The following is an 18029-nucleotide window of genomic DNA, read 5'->3' as shown; positions in this document are numbered from 1 at the left end:
CCTCTATCATATTCTTTTCCATTAGTTAGGATGTGTTCCAGTCAGCAAAATGACAGGAATAGTAAAGTAGAGGCAAAGGTTTATTAAAATTTTCAATTAATAGTAAGGACCATTGTGAAAATATCTAGTTAATTGAGATGGACATATTTGACCAAGTTTTCCTTAAAAATGCTCTTTGAGTAGTCCATTGCAGTGTCCTGGAGAACAGTGATCTTCCTGTACTTGAACTGATCGAAATTTAGATTGACAGGGAACTGGTCCATCACAATTCACTATGGGATTTGGCCTTTCATCGCTGTACTTTGCATGCTGTGTATTTGATTTTCATCAAGAAATGTTATAGTACAACTGATAATGCTTATCACATGGTCATTTACCAGGGGAAACTACTTGGCTCCCAGTGCCAGGGTCAGGTGAGTGCTGCTGTAGGGCAGCTGTTCCTGGAGAGCTCTGGGGTAGGAGTCTCTGGAAGTGCTGGTATTCTGCAGACATTGACAGAAGCACTCCAGTCCTGTGCTCCTGTGCTTCTAATATGTGCTGAACTCTGTCCCTAATTCTGGAACTTGGTTTTATCCCATTCAGTGCTGGGATTAGCCTAAGAGGTGTAAAATTCCTTCAGAGGATGAGTGACTCTGCAATAAGATCCAAAATTTTTCATGCAGATGAATGTTTCTCTTATCAAGGAGCTGGCTCTCAAATGTCTTACTTTTTTTGGAAAAATGTTAGGCTTTGAGTTTTGCATGGTTAAGGCTTCGCCACATTTCTCTTCACAGAGAAAAGCAAGGCACAACTTCCCAAGGATATTCTGGGATTCATATTCTCTGAACCTCAGAGAAAAGAAAAACAATTCTTACCTCATTTGCTGTGCCTGTGTTTGTTCACAAGTGGAATGCATTGTGGAAGATTGTTTACCTGAAGAGAATTGGTAATTGGATTTTGATGTGTTTTGATTCACTGACCAATTGAATCCAGGTGTGTGTCGGGACTGTCACAAGATGTTGTGCAGTTGAGCACTGGGCAGATTTAGTTTAGATGTAATGTAATATAATATAGAATAATATAGTATAACAAAGTAATTAATTAGCCTTCTGATAAGATGGATTCCTCCTCATAATTTCTCCCAGACATCAGGCAAAAATATCCACTATAGAAGGCCTTTGAAGAAATGCTCACACACACACACACACAAACACACACACACACACAGAGCTATGCTTGTGATACCATCTTAGTCATGGAACTGTGAATCAGGAGGACTGTGGAATACTGTGGGGAGTATTCTGCCTGCTCAAATGTGCATGATAACATGCTTGGTCATGGAATATTTTGATACACACAAGACACATGAAGGAGGCTTGTTATCTGAGGCTGCTGCTTAGCTTTAATATCCTAAGTATAGTTTCTGTCATGCACTCTTCATGTGCTTTGTTTCCATGAAAGTCAGCCTACCTTCATGTCAAGAAGCAGAATTTCACTAGTGGTGCCACTAGAGGAGCAGTTAAACTGTAATTTGTAAATCAGGGACTGTCTGGTTAGCTGTGAGAGCTGACCCCTCTACTGAGTGCAGGTTACAAGCAGCTGCTGCCATAACCTTACAGTGGGAGCACTGCTGGCAAAAGCAAAGCCAGCCCCCTTTCCAGACAGCACTCTAAAAGTTCTACTCTCTGTGTGCTTGGAACTACATCATAAACTGGCATTTCAGCTTTTGCTGCCTATGTTTTACAAACTACTTTAGAAAGTTTGACTTCAGATATTAACTTTATAAATTGACATTTTTGTTTGCTGAGAGTTTACCTGCTTTGTACAGATTTAAAAAAATTTGGGATGGTGGAATTTGAGGCTATGATGTATCTAAAATAGTGTGGTACTACTTCATAATTCACTGTGATGTATCTAAAATATGGTTTGTTTTATACAGATTCATAATTCTTTCATTAATTTATTACTCTCATCTCCTAGTAGTTGTGGCACTATCTAGTATACTTATGCAAATAACTAAGTAAATTAAACTTTTTGAGCTGGGTCCAGAACAGGAATACAGATGATTATTTTATGATATATTAGACGATAAATTACATATGATAAAATAAAAACCTAAGTGCAACTATTACATAGATGGTAAAATGAAGATGAAATGCCAGCAGAGACAACAAGAGTATTTAAAGGTAATTCATACAACAGTTCAGTAAGCGAAACAAATATAGGCTTATTCAGAATATTGTATAAAAGTATTCATACCTTGAGGTCACTTAAAAATAAGAAATCCAGAACAGCATGGAAAAATGGTGAGAAAATAGTTTAATGTAACACACAAAGAAACACTGGTCTTCAAGAAGTGGAATGTTTTTCAGTGCTTAGGCCTGTTGTTACTAAGAAAAATGTATGAGATGATCTTTACTGGGCAGTATTTTTTATAATTCTTATGCAAAAATGAGGCCATAATTTAGTATGTCACTAGAGTGTGAGTTAAAAATGCACTAAGCAAAGTGATTATTCAGTTTGCCTCTTAAAAATATCTTGAATGGAGACCACCAGAGCTGTGATGAGTCCACTGCAGCCTGAGTTGATAGCAGAGGCTTTGAGCTGTATGCCTCTTAACTGCTTCCAGAGCCTGACAGTGATAGACCCCCAAGGGAGGGGTCCCATCTCCTCTTGCTTGTGGCAGAAATCCACTCAGCTAAAAATTGCCAATGCAAAACACATCTGTCCCCTGGTTATTTGTGGGCTTTAACAGCTTCTTTTGGCTGCTTGTCACTCATCAGTGATGCGTATTTGCTGGCAAGGTGTGCTCACCTCTGAGTACAGGCTCGAGGGGAAATGCTCAGCTGGGTGTGGGGCTCAGCACAGATTTGCTGCATGGACTCTTACAGTGGCATTTTCCCTTTTTGGGGAATGAGCCTCCCAAATAATTGAATTCTATTTTTGAGCAGTTTCATGTTGTACATAGTCCCATCCCACTCCCTCACAGATCTGTTGTTCCCATTACATACCCTTATGCATTGTTCCTTGTTTCAGCCTTGAAATACCTTCTTTTCCTGTTTCTTCTTAACTTTTCACCTTCTCTGCCTTACTTCTCTTTTCCTCACAGCATGTGTCCTCCTCAGCTTTCATTGGCTTTTTAAAAGTAGGACAATGAGAAATGTCCTTGCAGCCTTTCCCTGTCTCATCTCCTAGCACAGCTGAGGTCATTAAGTGATTGCTAGCAGTCCATCCAGCCTCAGTAACAGCATGAAAGGACAGTAAGTTTGGTGCTGGAGAACTTCCTTGGGTCCATCCTGAGAACAGACACTGCATTTCTGCAAATCTGAGAGTGACGTGTGATCTCAGAGGAGGCTGCTGGGTTTGCTGCTGTGGTTTGTGTACCTGGGTTGGTTTACAAATAAAAATCTAGAGAAATTGGTGCAAACTAGAAGGGAAAAGTTAAATAGAGCTTGACAAAGATATTTAACAGTTGTGAGCGGCTCTTATTGCTTTTTCATTAATTATATATTGCCTCTATTGCGGTTTCAGACTGTGCATGTAAACTGTGGCTCAGGTTAGTCCTTCAAGGTTCTCTGGTTTCTTTGTTAGGTGCTGGTCTTCTCATGACCTGGGTGTGCATTGCTAACACTCACTCAGGTTTTGCCATCGTGAGCTCCACGGTAAAGCCAAACCCTCACTTCAAGGTGGGATGTGCTTGTCTGTGCTACCAACTCTTCTGGAAAAAGTCAGGAATGATGGATTAGATTTCTGGAACCTTTCAGAGCTATTCCTGTGTGTTGTGAAGTTGACGATGTGAATTGTGCCAACAAGCTCACAAAACGCTGGGAATCACTGGCTCAGGACAGTCCTCTGAAAGGGGGGGATCCTCCTGCTTCTCCTCATGGGTCCATGGACCCCACAACCACCTACCGTTGTCAGCAAGCAGGGAGATTCTGATAGCTCAAAGATAGCAGCACCTTCACATGCATCAGAAGAACTGAACTAAGGGGAGAATGTTGAAGGAATTATAGCTGGTTTTGTTATAGCAGAAAAATTGATACTATGTCAGGTCAAGTGTTCATCTGCAAGTTATTTCCCTTTGCTCACACAGCAAGGAAATGGCAGCTGAAGAACTGAGTTCTTTATTCCCAGCTCCCTGGGTAGCACTAATAGAAAAACATCCCAATTTCTGTGTTATCCAAACTACCTAGGGAGATTTGTGTTTCATCTATCCTTATACTGAATGTACCTCTACTGACAAAAATAATAAATAGCAATTAGCCAGGACTTTTAAAAAAAAACTATTCTAGCTGGTGGATAACTGCTGGGAAACACCAGTGTGATATGAAATCCAATTAATTTGCAGGCAGAAGGGTCAGGCTGGAATTGTAGTGGTGCAAATGGGCAGGGACCTGAGTTCATTGGCACCAGATGGCTGTGTGGCTGCGGAGATTTTTTTTGGACTTGTTCTAAATCATCAGTTACTTAAACACCAAACTTCTAAATTTACTCACAGCTTTTCTTTTTTTTAAATTTTTAATTGTAGTCAGTAGTTATCAATAAGTGGCTTTCTCGTCATACAATTCGCAGATGACACAAATTCTTTGGGGCTAGTGAGATCCAGAGAAATCTGAGAAATATGGATGGGCATGAACAGGACAGAGAAATGACTGGTGACCAAGGCAAGCTGATAAAAATCCTTCAATTTATGCAGTAAATATAATTGCTTGGGACTAGGTAAGTTAAAGTCAGTCACAAGAAAGGCCTAATTTTCTTTTTGGTTTGAATAACATTAAATCAAAACAGCCACAAAACCAGCTAACTTTATGTACACACAAAAGAACTCACTGGATAAATATGTGGGAATAGTAAATTCATATTTTTGATGCTGCCATGCTGTGAATCATTATGCCACTTCTAAAACAAGCCACAAGTGGACGGGCTTCAGAAATCTGCAGTGGAAATAGATTTATGGACAGCAGCCATATGAGAAGACCGTTCAGGACTGCTAAGTGTCAGAAGATAGGTACACAGAGCTGTTCTGGGGGTGTATGGAATAATGTGCTCTATAAGAAGAATCATTCAGATGTTCCTATTTATTCTTTATCGTAACACAACAGCAAATGAGTAGTTCATCAAAATGACAAAAATCTAATATTTAGAGTTTTAAAACAGGCAAATCATAGAATAACACCAAGTTTTCTTAAAGGTATGGGTATTGAGAACATGTCATGTTTCATTTGTATTATGCAAAATGAGGAGAAAAATCCTCCTCTTCGAAAGTGTAAATCTGTTCCAAATAGCTTGGTCATTGAAGAAGCTTCTGCTGAGAGGAATATTATTCTCCATTTTGGTGTGAATTTTTCATGTGTTTGATGCATTATTTCCCCCCAGCCACTTTTAAGAGCTGATTATATACTACACAAATAGTTTATATGACTCATCATAGCAATTCTTTTATTACCAGAAAATACTTTTCATTGCATGTTATTTTGACTGATCTTTACGAATTTCCCACTTACATTCTCAGTGCACATGCTGTGCATACCTGTTCTGCAGCTAATTGAGGCATTCAACTCTTTTTGCTGCATATGAGAGATGTGTACAGTAAGCACTAGCAGGAACATCTATATTATCAGAATGTCTGGTATTTTAACATTACATCCTCATTATTTAAGGTTTGGTAAAAACAAAACTTACTGCTTCATTGGTGAGCTTAACCTTGTCTGTATATAACTAGAAAAATGTCCTTCCAGCTGCTCTTCTACAAAATCTGTTGATCAGTGTCTACAGTAGAAAACCAGGCAGTTTAATTTGTGCAGTTTATTCCATGTGATTCTAGGTAAAATCATAGTCCCTTGAGCTGCCTACCCTAAGGATGACAGCACATATTTTGCAGAATATTAGAAATCTTTGGGAAGCATCAATCCAAAACCTGAATCTGCAGCATTGTTTACAGATTGCAGAGCGGAGTTCTGTAGAAATTTTAAAAAAAGAAAAAAAGAAAAAAAAAAGTCACACACAATATTTATTTGGCATTGGTTTGGGTTTTTCCTCATATCCTCATTGCTTCAGAAGCAACTCAAAATATCTAATAATATCTTGATTAATATTTCTGCCTCTTTTTAAGAGTTGATGATCCTCTATTTCTCTGCAGATTTCTACTGGAAAACTAAGCTGGATAGCCTTCCTTTGGTTTAAATCACAGAACTGATCTCACTCATTAGCTCAACACTACAGTAAAGAATGAGTGTGACTGTAGGGAATGGGCCCAGATGTTGAGGAAAGCTCTAACCCTTACTGCAATTAGTTCTTATTATGGGGAAAACACATGAGTATTTGGGTCCATAGGATTTGCCTCCCATGACTCATCTGTAGTCAGCTCTTCAGTCAATCACTTGTGATTATTTGAATTCTTAAGGAACACCAGAAAGCTGATTTGGATTAATCATAAACTATAACAGTAGGTCAGTATGTGGTTTCCAAGCTGGATGGTTGTATGTATGAGGGGACTTGGTGCTCTGCATGTCAGGCAACTTAACAGCATTTTCCATTAAAAGTTAGCACAGTATGACCCTGATATGTGCCCAACATGAGGAATCCCTGTTCTTGGGGTGTAGCAGTCTGAATTCCTGCTAGTATAGTCCAAGGTAAGGAAGCAAAAAGGGCCTTTGCATAATACCCCCTGATGTTTTATTCAGCCATGCAGTGAGATGTTCAGGTCCCAGCATCCACACACGGAGCGTCTGAGTTTCAGTCTCCCAAGGGGCCTGGGGTTGAACTTGGTCTCTGGGCTGTACAAAGATGAGGGCCAGTCAGGGAATAGGGAGGAGTGGCTCAGGGACATGGGAACAGGGGAAGGAGCCAATGGGGTCTAACAGCTTTCTGAGGGAAGCTTCTTGTGTCTACCTAAACCAGAGAATGCCCCTCCAGGGTCTCCACATTGGGGCACAAACAAGCACGTGAGCAATGAACCAAGTGACGATTTTGAGTAGTTTTGGGAAGTGGGAGAGAAAAAGCAGCATCCAGGAGGAACTGCCAGCATCAGGGTAATCCTAAAGCAGCCTGAAGGTCCTGGATGGGAAAACTCTCATTCAACATTCCCTCCAAGCTTGTTTGAAAACTGATTCAACCTCATAAAAATCATGATTTGGCCTTGACAGCATTGGATATATTGTTAAATGAATTCTGAACTTCTGTCATGCACAAACGCTGGCTCACTTCAAGCAGTGAGTACTCGAGGGAACAAAACTGCATGTTCTTTTGGAGCTGCTTGTATCAGGAATGCCTATAGCATCAAACAGTTTGGACTTGGTATAAATTGCAGTAACACAAACAATGGAACTCACACTTTGCTGTGTCTTTCCCCCTTCTCTTGCTGAGGTGCTGCTGCAGGGCTTTAGGAGTTAAGATATTAGGGTGAGAGAACCAGAGAATTGCCAAGACACACCCTTGGGGAGCCAGGTGCTTTGAGTTTCATTGCTCATTATAGCATAATTTTTTTGAGTTTCCCTTTCTTTTTAATTAGTGGTAATTGGATGCAGCTGGGAAGAAACTTTGTGAATAAATGTATCTGTAAGTAAACAAAGTGCCTGGGAACAAGTGTGTGAAGTGGCCTGTGATTCTGTGTGCTCTTTAGGACCTGTAAACTTAAGGAGTCTAAGAAAACAGTGCAAAGCCCACCAGACAGCTAGTAAATCAGACAAGCATCTCTTCCATAGACAGGAAAGAATCTGGCTATTTTTGTGGTCATTATTCCTGTCCAAACCTCATGTGATGAAGGAAATATTTAGTGCAATACAACGGGGCAGGGGGCATGATTTCTTGTTTATTTGGGGGTTTTGTGTAGTAGTAGTTTGGTTTTTTAATTGGAACAGGACATGGTACACCAAGGAATTCTCTAAATGTTTTGAGGTCTACTTCTCATGATACTCTTTCAAATTATCCTCCTTATCTGGGAGAGATTTGACAATACAGTGATTTCAGATCCTTGATAGTTTTAAAGCTGGATGTGTTAATCTGGGCGATATGAAACATGATGTGGCATTATAGCCAGCCATACAGCCAGGGGAATGAAAACCTAATATGGCAGATGCTACAAAGCACTAAAAATTCCTTTGGTCTAAAGTATTCATCAGGAGAAGAGGCTTTGATATAATGCCGTTGAGCTCTGGGAAGGTGGATGCCCATGGCAGAGAACCCTCATAACACATTTGCTAGTGTGTTGTCCTCCTTGGCCACCTACATAGAGAAATAAAGCTCAAAGTCAATTAAACTGCTCATTGCTTGTTGACTTGATCACTCAAGTGTGTGTGAGTAGTCTGCACCTCCAACCTGGCCTCATTATGAGCATCTCTTAGCGATCCAAGTGCACTATTTAGTTACTATGATACACAAAATCCTGTTGAGATTCTGCACCTGATGTTGGTATTTACCAGCAGTTTAAGGCAGAGTCAGCACCAGGAGAGGCTGTGGCCCAGTGCTGTGGGTGAAAGGCAACCTGCCCTGCTCACTGGGAACTGCAGGAAAGGGGAGCTACTAATTGCCCGGATTGAGCTGGAATGTGGGGATGTAGCAGCCTTGGAGTCCAGTAAAATAAAAGGCATCAGTGAGCTCAGTTCTCCTGAACATCCAGCACGGGACTACCAGCGTCTAATAGCATGCCTGAAAACCCCAGCTTTTACTGGTGTAGCAATATTGCATCAAAACTAAGTGTTTTCTCGTCTCTGCTGATAATGGAGAAATACAGAATCAGCTTGTGAGCAGCCCACAGTGCTGCCCAGTGCCAGCAGCGTGGTGAAACACTGAGATGAAATGGTGGGAATTGCTCTTCTGCCTTAGCTTCCTGCAAGGGGAGCTTGTTCAGCAAGCCTGGCCCACCCCATTGTGGCTGCATTGGAGATGCTGGAGTGCACTTCTGGCTGTCCAGCTGTGTACCCCAGGGGAGCTGTTACTCTGCAGCTCCTGGGCTGGGTGTGGGTGCACACATGGATGTCGGAAGTGTGATTTTGTTTATCCCAGCATGTTGTAGGTGAGGGGAGGCATTCAGCAAAGGAAAGCCTTTTCCTCTCCTACAGTTTCCCTTATTTTCTTATGCAGTACAGAAGAGGCATTGACAAAAAGCATCTGCATTGGCAAAATTACTGAGAAAAATCTCGAATGCAAATGGTATCACAGGCATTTAAAAAAAAAACAAGAAAAAGCTGTTAGATGTTGCTGAGGTTAGCCGCGTGGTGCTCAATTGTTCTGGAGCAGAGCAAACTCCTGAGAGAATTACCCTGAGGTGAAAGAAAAGAAAACCTTAGATTATGGTTTAATGCAGAAGTTGCTTGCATGTTCAAAACAAAAACAAACAAACAAAAAAAACAAAAACAAAACAAAACAAAAAAACCAACCAACCAAACAAAAAAAAAACAAAACAACAAAAAAAAAACAACAAAAAAAAAGGCAAGTGAGAGGGGAGGGGGAGAGGTTGGGAAAGAGAGGGAATGAGAGAGGGGGAGAGAGGAATGTGCTGTGCACTTAGCTGAGCAGCAGGAAGGAAAGCTTGAAACAGGATTTCTCAGCTTCTGATGCCTGGCAGTTGTTTGCAGGCACACCAGTGGTGTCCGTGTGATGCCTTGCAGGATGTGGACTAAAGGCGAGTCAGAGGGACTCCAGACTTTAGGGATTGTGGTGGTGGTGTGCTCCTCCCTGAAACTCTTGCACTACCTCGGGCTAATTGACTTATCAGATGGTAAGAGAATTCCAGTTTTGCAGCTCCTATTTGCTTGTGCTTAAATGCATGTGAGTGTAGCCAGTGTAGGCAGCAGATGGCTGTGGGAGGAAAGTGGTGTCTGTCAGTGCACAGATTCTCAGTGTGGGCTTCATCTTTATTAAGAATCATACAGGCTGCAAAGAGGCAATTCTGATTTATGCTTTATTGAGGACTTTCGTTTGCTTTTGATATATTACCTTAGCCAGAGAGAATCTGAAGCTGTGATGGTTTTTGCCTTGTGTATTATTTAAGTTTTCCGAATTATTTTTTCTTACTGGTAGTTCTTGCTCTTTATTGAAAATGAATTAGTACCAAACTTGAAAAAGGAAAGGGCCTCTTGGGATAATGGAACCAGAACTGATAATTAGGTGTATGATTTCATAGGGCTACAAGAGTTTTGTTGTGACTGTAATTTGCAGATTAAAGACATGATGGATTGAATGTGAACAAAACAAAACTTCACTGCAATTGCCATTCCAGACACATAACCTAAGAATAAATATTTCTGTTTTCACCAGCTGGAAGATTTGGTCTTCTCTTCATCTTGTAGTGAATCAATGTAATGAACTCAAATTAATGTAGTGAACTTTTTTGTATTAAAGGTTTTCCCAGATGTAAAGCATACAGGTTTTAACAACTAAGTCTGCTTTAGAGTTCATCTTTTTATAAAGGGATGTAGGTATCACTGAATTTTTAAAGAAAATAACTTCCTAGTTATACAAGTGAGGTATTTTTTAAAACAAAGGGACCCCCAAGTCACTGACTATATTCTTGCTTCGATCATTAACTGTGTCAAGTTTATCTACCAAAGGAAATAGCAAGGATAAAATACTAGCATAAACACCTATGTTTCTTTATACAGATTTCTTCAAGATATGGGTTAGTACAGGCTGGCAAAAGATTCCAAAAAAGTAAAGAAAATTTATATATTGAATCTGTTTTACTGGATCCAGAAAAGCAGATGGAATTTTAACCCTACTGCAGTAAAATCAATGCTGTCACATAATCCTAGAAATCCTCCTGCAGAATTAGGAAAAAATACTAAAAATTGCTTAATTAAGAATTATTTATATTAAGAGATGTAAAACAGCATGTATTTGTTATTACATGATTGATTTCCTTATTTCAAAATTAATATCGTGGGAGCTTTTAGTTTACTCTTAGAATGTCACTGGATTGCAATTACGTAATTACAAATAAATTAAGATCTCCAACTATGACAACTAATTTCAAATAATGGCAACAGAAATGCTCACCTTAAAAATAGGTGACAAGTAAAATGTTGATGCATTTGCATTGCTATTGCATTTGTTTTGCATTTACTGCAAGAATGTTTTTATACCTCCTTTGCAGACCTAATTACTATAATTCCACTCTCTGTTCCTGAAGCAATTACTTTTTTCCTAGAAGAGTCTCCCTAGTGTTTCCCCAGCAAAGTCAAGTATATGACAGGTGAGAAAGGTGTCTGTGTGAAGGTGAGAGGAGTAAAAGTGAGCAAATAGCTCACATTGTATTCATGGAACAGCTCTGCCTGTGCTTGTTGGTGGTCAGCAGTCAGTGACTGCTCCATCCCTGAAGGTGCAGGAGAGGGTGACATTTACCTCTGTAAGGGACCACAGTTACTGGTACACAGAGCTCTGATTGCATGGGCTGCCTGACAACATGTAGGAACACAGTATATAAACCTGATCAGATTTGGATAGCTTTTATTGGATATCTGTGTTTCTGGCTGCAAAAGAGTTCACTTGGAAGCCAAGATATATTTATTCGGTACTTATTAGATAAGATTGCGTTTTTCCCTTTTGACTTTGTTCCTGTGCTGAAAATTATTTATATGCGAAATTAGAACATTAATAAAATGTGGGTGGTTGTTAATATCATGCAATACAGATTTCAGTAAGTCAGAGATCTTTAAAGGTGACATTAAGTTGTTTTCTTTGATGTGCTGGTGGCAGCAATCGAAAAGGCAAAGTAGATGATTACATTGCAATGCAAGTATTTATCAGAACTTGATACTCACTAGAAATGATCACTACTTTTACTTATTAAAAATAAAAACCTTATTAAACTCCTAGAAATTCCAGCTGTGTTCTCATAGTTGTGCGTAATAATACTAAAATAAGAAACTGCAATTGGCTATGTATATTTCTTTTAAAACTGTTCTCTTCTGAAGATGGAACAGGCTTACTTAAACCATGTTCCTTTGTTCTGTTTAAATAAAAAATATTAATAATGAAAAACCCCCCATACAGAGAAAAAAAATAGCTGGAAAAGCCTGTTCTTCTGAGTACTTTTGGGCAAGTCCTTGCTGTCTTTGCAGCCTCTTGAGACTAGTCATTTTTGTTCAGCTCCTGATCCAGGATCGTGTGCAGATCTCCAGCTGTACCTGTGTGCTTTGCTCTGTTGTCAGACTTGTAGCCCTTTGCATGTGTCTTTATTGAAATCCATCAGTAGGAATCTTCAGGCCTTTTCTCAATTCTTCCCAGCTGTCAAGTCAGTTTCCATCTGACTCACAGCCCTTTCATAGACCATTCTTTTCCCCAGCTTCCAGGAGTGAATGATATGTGAGACAGGGCCAAAAAGGATTGGGATGGAGATGTAATGTATTCTGTTTCTCTCCTCTGCACAAGGATGCATTCCGACAAATGTTCTCCAGCAGTTCTGGCCATCCAGTGACCATGCATCATTGGTTGTTTCAGTACTTCCCAAAAAGTGAAGTGAAAGGTGAAAAAAATTACATAGTCCTGTATCCCTCCCTCTCTTTTAGCTGTTTCTCCCTTACAGGATAAAATAGAAGGGCCAGTCTTTGGTCTCCCAGTTCCCTAAAGGTAGGGAAAACACAGTGATCACCAGTCCTGCAAAGCTAGGAACAAAAACAGGATGAGAATATCATGGGACACATTCCACACAGCCTCATATTTAGGATTGTCTTACAGAGGTTCTGGTTGAGGAACTGTTCCCTTCTTGCTCTTGGTGCAGTGTCAGCTCCCCACAGGCAGCACATGGCAGGGCAGGAACAGCTACTTCAGACCCCTTGCTTTGGGTTGATTACAGTGAGATACTAATGCTCTGTAAGGAATTTGAAAGTAGGGGGTGTCATCTGACTGACTTTGGCAATGCCCTCCCCCACACTTCCCCAGGTCATGTTCTTTAATTGCTGGTATGGGAGTGATCATGACTTGAAGTACAGAAGTGCCCTCCTTGAAATTCTGGAGAAAATGGCCACGAGAAGAAAGGGATGTATTTTTAGTGGGATGGGCAGAGTGCTGAGGGGAAGATAAAAAGTGCACTAGTGTGTGAAGTAGAACTGCTTATTGTGCTTTATGCATCAGTGTTTGAAGGACTCGGGTGCTAAGTTAACTTAGAAGTTTGTTAATGGTTTGAAAAGTGCAAACCTTTTGTAATAGTGATGCAACAGCTAGATAACTATCTTGATTAGGTATTTTATTAAGCACAACTTAAAATGGGCCTTTCTTAAAATAACATGGTAGATGTGCAAAAAGAATATACCAATATATCACAGCAAAATTTCTAACATAACCCACACCATATTCCATGACTGTTGTGCTTCTGGTAATTTTCCATGTATATAAAAATGCAACAGTACGTGAGTTTTGTACCTGGATATGCTTCTTCCCTTGCATCTTGTCTCTATCCCTTCAGACGTCCTCCCTATATGCATCACTTTATCTGCTAGGAAGAAGGTTGCAGGAAGCACTTAATATTCTGTAGACTGTTTTAAAATAAAAATAATTGAACTGTATAAAGCTTGATGGAAATCCTCAGTTTTATTTTTTGCAATAATTTTTGTTTGGCTTCAGTTTTTTTCCAAGATAAAATGCACTGATGATAAACTGATCTAACATATTTCTGAAAGAGGAGGAGCTTATGCTTTACCCATTTTCTAGAGCTGCAGGAGAGACTGTGGACTGTAACTGCTGCCTAAAATCCACCTTGCACACTCTCGGGCTGCGGGTGGCCGTGCATGTCAGAAGTGCAGCTCCCTGAGCCAGGATGTGGTGCTGGGTGCTGCCTTTGTCCATGGGGATCCACATCTCATCCAGCTGCAGCAGGGGTAGAGGCATCAGGCAGCTAGAGGGGAGAAGGGTGCAAGGTTTAGTACCTGTGAGGCAGGGCTTGGTTTTAAGGAAAAAATGATTCAAGAAAAATACATGCTCAACATTTTCTAAACTGAATGGCAGCATCACTGAAGCTGAGTTTGTCCTTGTAGAGCTTGTAGCTGTCAAAGTTATTCTTCATTAATAACCATGGAAGTGTTGGCTGTGGAGGGTACAGATCCCCCGATGCTCTTGAATCAGCTGTCAGGCTGCTTGATAGATGTTAGAGTGTCTGTGATCGATTGTTACAGATCAAACTCTCTATACCTGATGAGTACCTTTCTGTTCTCTTACTGTTTATTGTCTCTTCCCTTACAAGACTTTCCTCTGATGTACTTTGGAAAGGAGGAGCTGTTGGATGATGAGCGATTCAGGCAACATTGTACATCAGTTCCATGAAGGTTACTTTGTTTAGAAGAGAGTGTTTCCAAAACAAGGTAATAAAAAACCAACCCAACCTCCTGAAGACTGAAAGAGAATTCTGAAGTATAATCTGAAGGGATTTCATTTTCACAGGAAGATTGTTTCTTTTTCTTTCAAATCGTGGGAAATACAGCCAATATCTAATAGAAAATGCACACGGTAAGGATAATACCTTACTAAAGAAATTGGCATCCCTGCCTGCTTCGCTCAGCCAGGCAAGAGCGATGTCCCCATGTGCAGTCTGGAATACACAAGTCCTGAACGTCTCCCTGAGTTCTGTCTTTTGTCTCTTCAGTCCTGCCATTGCGTTACAAATGCATTTCTAGGTGTTTCTGGAATTATTTTCCTGAGTGAAGCTGTGCAAGCTGGCCTCAACATGTAACCACAAGGTTGGGTGTGCTTAAAGAGCTGACCCTTCCTTGTGTGCGGTGGCTATCAAAAAGTCTCTAAAATCAGAATGTAATAATCTGATACTCAGGAAGAAATTATCAGACATCACTGTTGTCTGTCAAGAGATAAAATGTTAGCAAATGTGGAAAAGAAAATATTCCTTCCATGTATACTCTTAAATGTAGCCATGACAGGAAAACTTGTCATTTCATATGAGAATTTAGCAGAAAGAACAGAAATTATTTTGTGGTTTACCAAAAAAATCTTTCTTTTTCTTCTTGCTTCTCCCTTCTTTTTCTTATTTCTGAAGTGATACTATGAGGCTCTTTAAATGAGTTTTATTACAGTTAATTCCCCCTCTCCTCAGGCAAGCTTCAGCTTTATGTACCAAATTTTTATTATACCCAGAAGCTTTTCTGCCTGCTAATAAATAATGGTGGTAAATTTTATATGAAATAGATGTGGTTCCTTATTGCAGCAGAAAGGAAAATAAGTGTGGAGTTTTTTTTCCCACTTGACATGCATGTTTAAATTATAGAAGTTAAATAGTGTGAAAACAGCATTCACTTTAAAGAGGTATGGCCAGGTTAAAAAATAGGTTTTTTTGCTTGCACCATTAAAGATAACTTAGATCATCATTACACAAAAGGTGTTTGGAATCTTGCAGACAGATGTATTTAGTAATTTTTCATTTGGCCTGCGAGGAGCAGCCAGCTATGGTTTCTGTTCCCATTGCTGCAGTGAGCTCCTGTGAGCAGTGACAGCCTCAGTGTCCTGAGAGCAGGTGAACACAGTAGCAAGTCCAGCAAGGGCAGGAGATTCTCGTCTCCCTGCAGGAGGAGGGAGGGATGGAAAGGGGGCACTGAGGGGAAGGAACGAGAAGTGTGTGACCTGAAGCTGACTGTGTGAACTCTGGAAAAGACCATCAGGGTTTTGAAGACACGTCCTTCCACCAACCCCAGGGCAATGTCTGAGATGGCTTCACTCTGGTGAAATCTTAAAAATTGCTCATCTTTTACACTGATTTGCCAAAGTATCATGGACACAGTTACTAGTAAGTCTTAAAATGAGAGTTGCGCTCCACCTTCCCCTATTGATGCTGAACACATTCTCATGGACATGAAGCATCACTCGTCTAGATACAGACCTGCCTGTGCTTTCATGGTTGTCTCTGTGTTTTCAGAAACATTCAAGAACTGCAAGAAAGCTATTTGAAAGTATCATGTTTTGAAATCTGGAATAATTTCACTTGACTTGATAAATTTATGTTTCTAGGGGGAGAGATTTCTTTTGACTGAAGAGGATCCTCAAGAATTTCAGGATAAGGCTGCTTTTCTTGAAGGAATTGAGTTAGACGTGCTTATGGAAAGGGATAGCTATATAAATAGTTGATATAAATGGAATATAATGAACATTAAGCCCTCTTCTGCAATTCTTAAACCCACACATGGGAACCTTGAAGTGAGGATGCATATCCAAATGTATCTTAATTAAGTCCTAATTATCCTTAATGTATCTTAATTAAGTCCTAAATTAATTCTTTCTCTCTTAAAAGGAAGTTTCACACAGTTGAAAGAGTAAAACATTTAATTTGTCCATTTTATGTGTACCACCCTTCCTGACAAGAGTGCTGGCAGTCCCTGGCTCCCTGCTGCAGCCGTGTGCCCATAGGTGGCTGTGGCAGTGGCAGTGGCAGTGGTGGGGTCTGTCACCACACCTGGTGCGAAGGGCTGATGGAGCTGAGTGCACCTGACAGCACTGGGGTTTGTTATAGATGAATAATGTGATGGTTGGCTCTCGCAATTAAGGGATGAATATTATGTGTATGCTAAGAAGTTTTATTGCTGGATAGTTATGTTATTGTGATTTGTTGTTTGAATGTCCTCTGTTCTCTCCATAGTCCCCTTTCCCCCTGTACGGTTGCCAAGGGACGACCATGGTAGTCAGGACATGTGGAGGGAGGGCGTGTACCTGTGCCCCTTGCATGGGGCATTTGGGGGAGGGCAGGCATGGCAACACCTGACCTCCAATGAAGTTGCAAGGAAGCAGTCTCCACCGATGGATGGCAGAGAAGAGTTAACTGGAAGACTTTGGGAGGGGTTAGAATTACCTAGCGCAACACCATAGGTTTAAAAGGCAGAGCATGCATTTTGTGGGTGAGCACATAGTGGTTTAGTTCCATGGTCCTTTGTTGTATTTTGTCAAAGTTTAATAAACCTTTGAAATTTTGAAAGTGAGCATCATTTCTCACAGGTTTAGGCACAAAAGGTCCTGTAGTGAAGGTGAAGCTGCCAGACCTGTCCTAGGGCCAGAGGGGCAGGAGTGCCCTGTGCCCACACCTCAGGACTGCTCCTGCTGCCCCAGGGCAGGAGTGAGGGCTTGAGGGCTCCCAGGTGCCAGGGCAGGACTGGCAGCTCACAGAGACTGCTTTTGTGTGTCTGCATGTCCAGTGCTCTAGCTCTCCATTGTCCTATTATTCTGGGACTAGGCCAAAACTTAATTAAATTTTATGTAGATGAATAAAAGGAGTATTGACATTGCAAGATGAAATCTGAAGCATTCTGAAAAGGAAATTTTTCTTCTTTATCTTCACATGCACCATTTAAAATATTTCTTGCTAAGTATTTCTTCCTCTCTAAAATAAATAGGACTGTGCACCTGCACCTGGTCAGGCTTCCCTAGGTTGATCCTAGACCAGAAGTTCCCATCACGGGTTGTGGGTCTTGGTTGCCTTTTCTCTTTGGTGGTCCCCATGCAGATGTCAGAGCCCAGAGCAAAAGAGAAAGAGCCAAAGGGCTCTTCTGTGCAATGTTCAGCTCTGAGATGAGCTTACCCATGATGGCACATTCATCTCAACCTGTTCCTTGTGCCTCTTGGTCTTTGGCAGATTTCCTTCTTGTAGTGGTTTTGGTTCACCAATTTAAGATTTCCCCAATTTTAAAATTTCCCAGTCAATGCATTAAGGAGTGTGGTGGGCTTCAGTGTTGGCCAATCACCAAAGCACTCGCTTTCTGCTGTGAGATAGGATTAGGAGAAAGGCAAAGCAGGCTTAAAACTTTACGAGGGTAAAAAGAAAATTTTATTAATAGTGACTAAAAGAAAAAAAGTAGTGAGAATCAAAACAAGTCCTTCAGAAGACTTCTCCTCTCCCCACACAACATTTTCTTTTCCACTAACAATGTTAAGAAACCAAACCTAAAATTTCCAGTCAGTTTACCACCTCTAAAATAGTCTTTCTTCAGTTCACTTAAGGAAAGAAGTACTTCTTGTTAAAGTTATGGAGACTTCTCCACAAGAGAAAAAAAACAGTTCTCTCATGGCTCTAAATTTTGTCAGGACTAGCAGCTGCCTGGGGAACTGCCATCATGAAATCCTTCTCA

The 18029-nt window shown here is 40.5% G+C and overlaps 1 protein-coding gene across 4 annotated transcripts in view; it reads left to right on the top strand.

Moving 5' to 3' along the window:
* LOC129126983 (A-type potassium channel modulatory protein KCNIP1) overlaps window positions 1–18029 on the top strand; it is a 176245-nt gene that overhangs the window by 128833 nt on the left and 29383 nt on the right. The window contains exon 1 of one of the 4 annotated variants that reach the window (XM_054643254.2): window positions 14150–14273. The exons of the other annotated variants lie outside the window; for them this stretch is intronic. The gene's annotated coding sequence lies outside the window, so the exon portion shown is untranslated. Of the gene's footprint in view, window positions 1–14149; window positions 14274–18029 lie in introns of those variants that run through there. 4 annotated transcript variants of the gene reach the window in all.

The sequence above is a fragment of the Agelaius phoeniceus genome, chromosome 15 (genome assembly GCF_051311805.1).
Source record: "Agelaius phoeniceus isolate bAgePho1 chromosome 15, bAgePho1.hap1, whole genome shotgun sequence".
Lineage (NCBI taxonomy): Eukaryota > Metazoa > Chordata > Aves > Passeriformes > Icteridae > Agelaius > Agelaius phoeniceus.
This window is presented reverse-complemented; position numbering and strand designations above follow the sequence as displayed.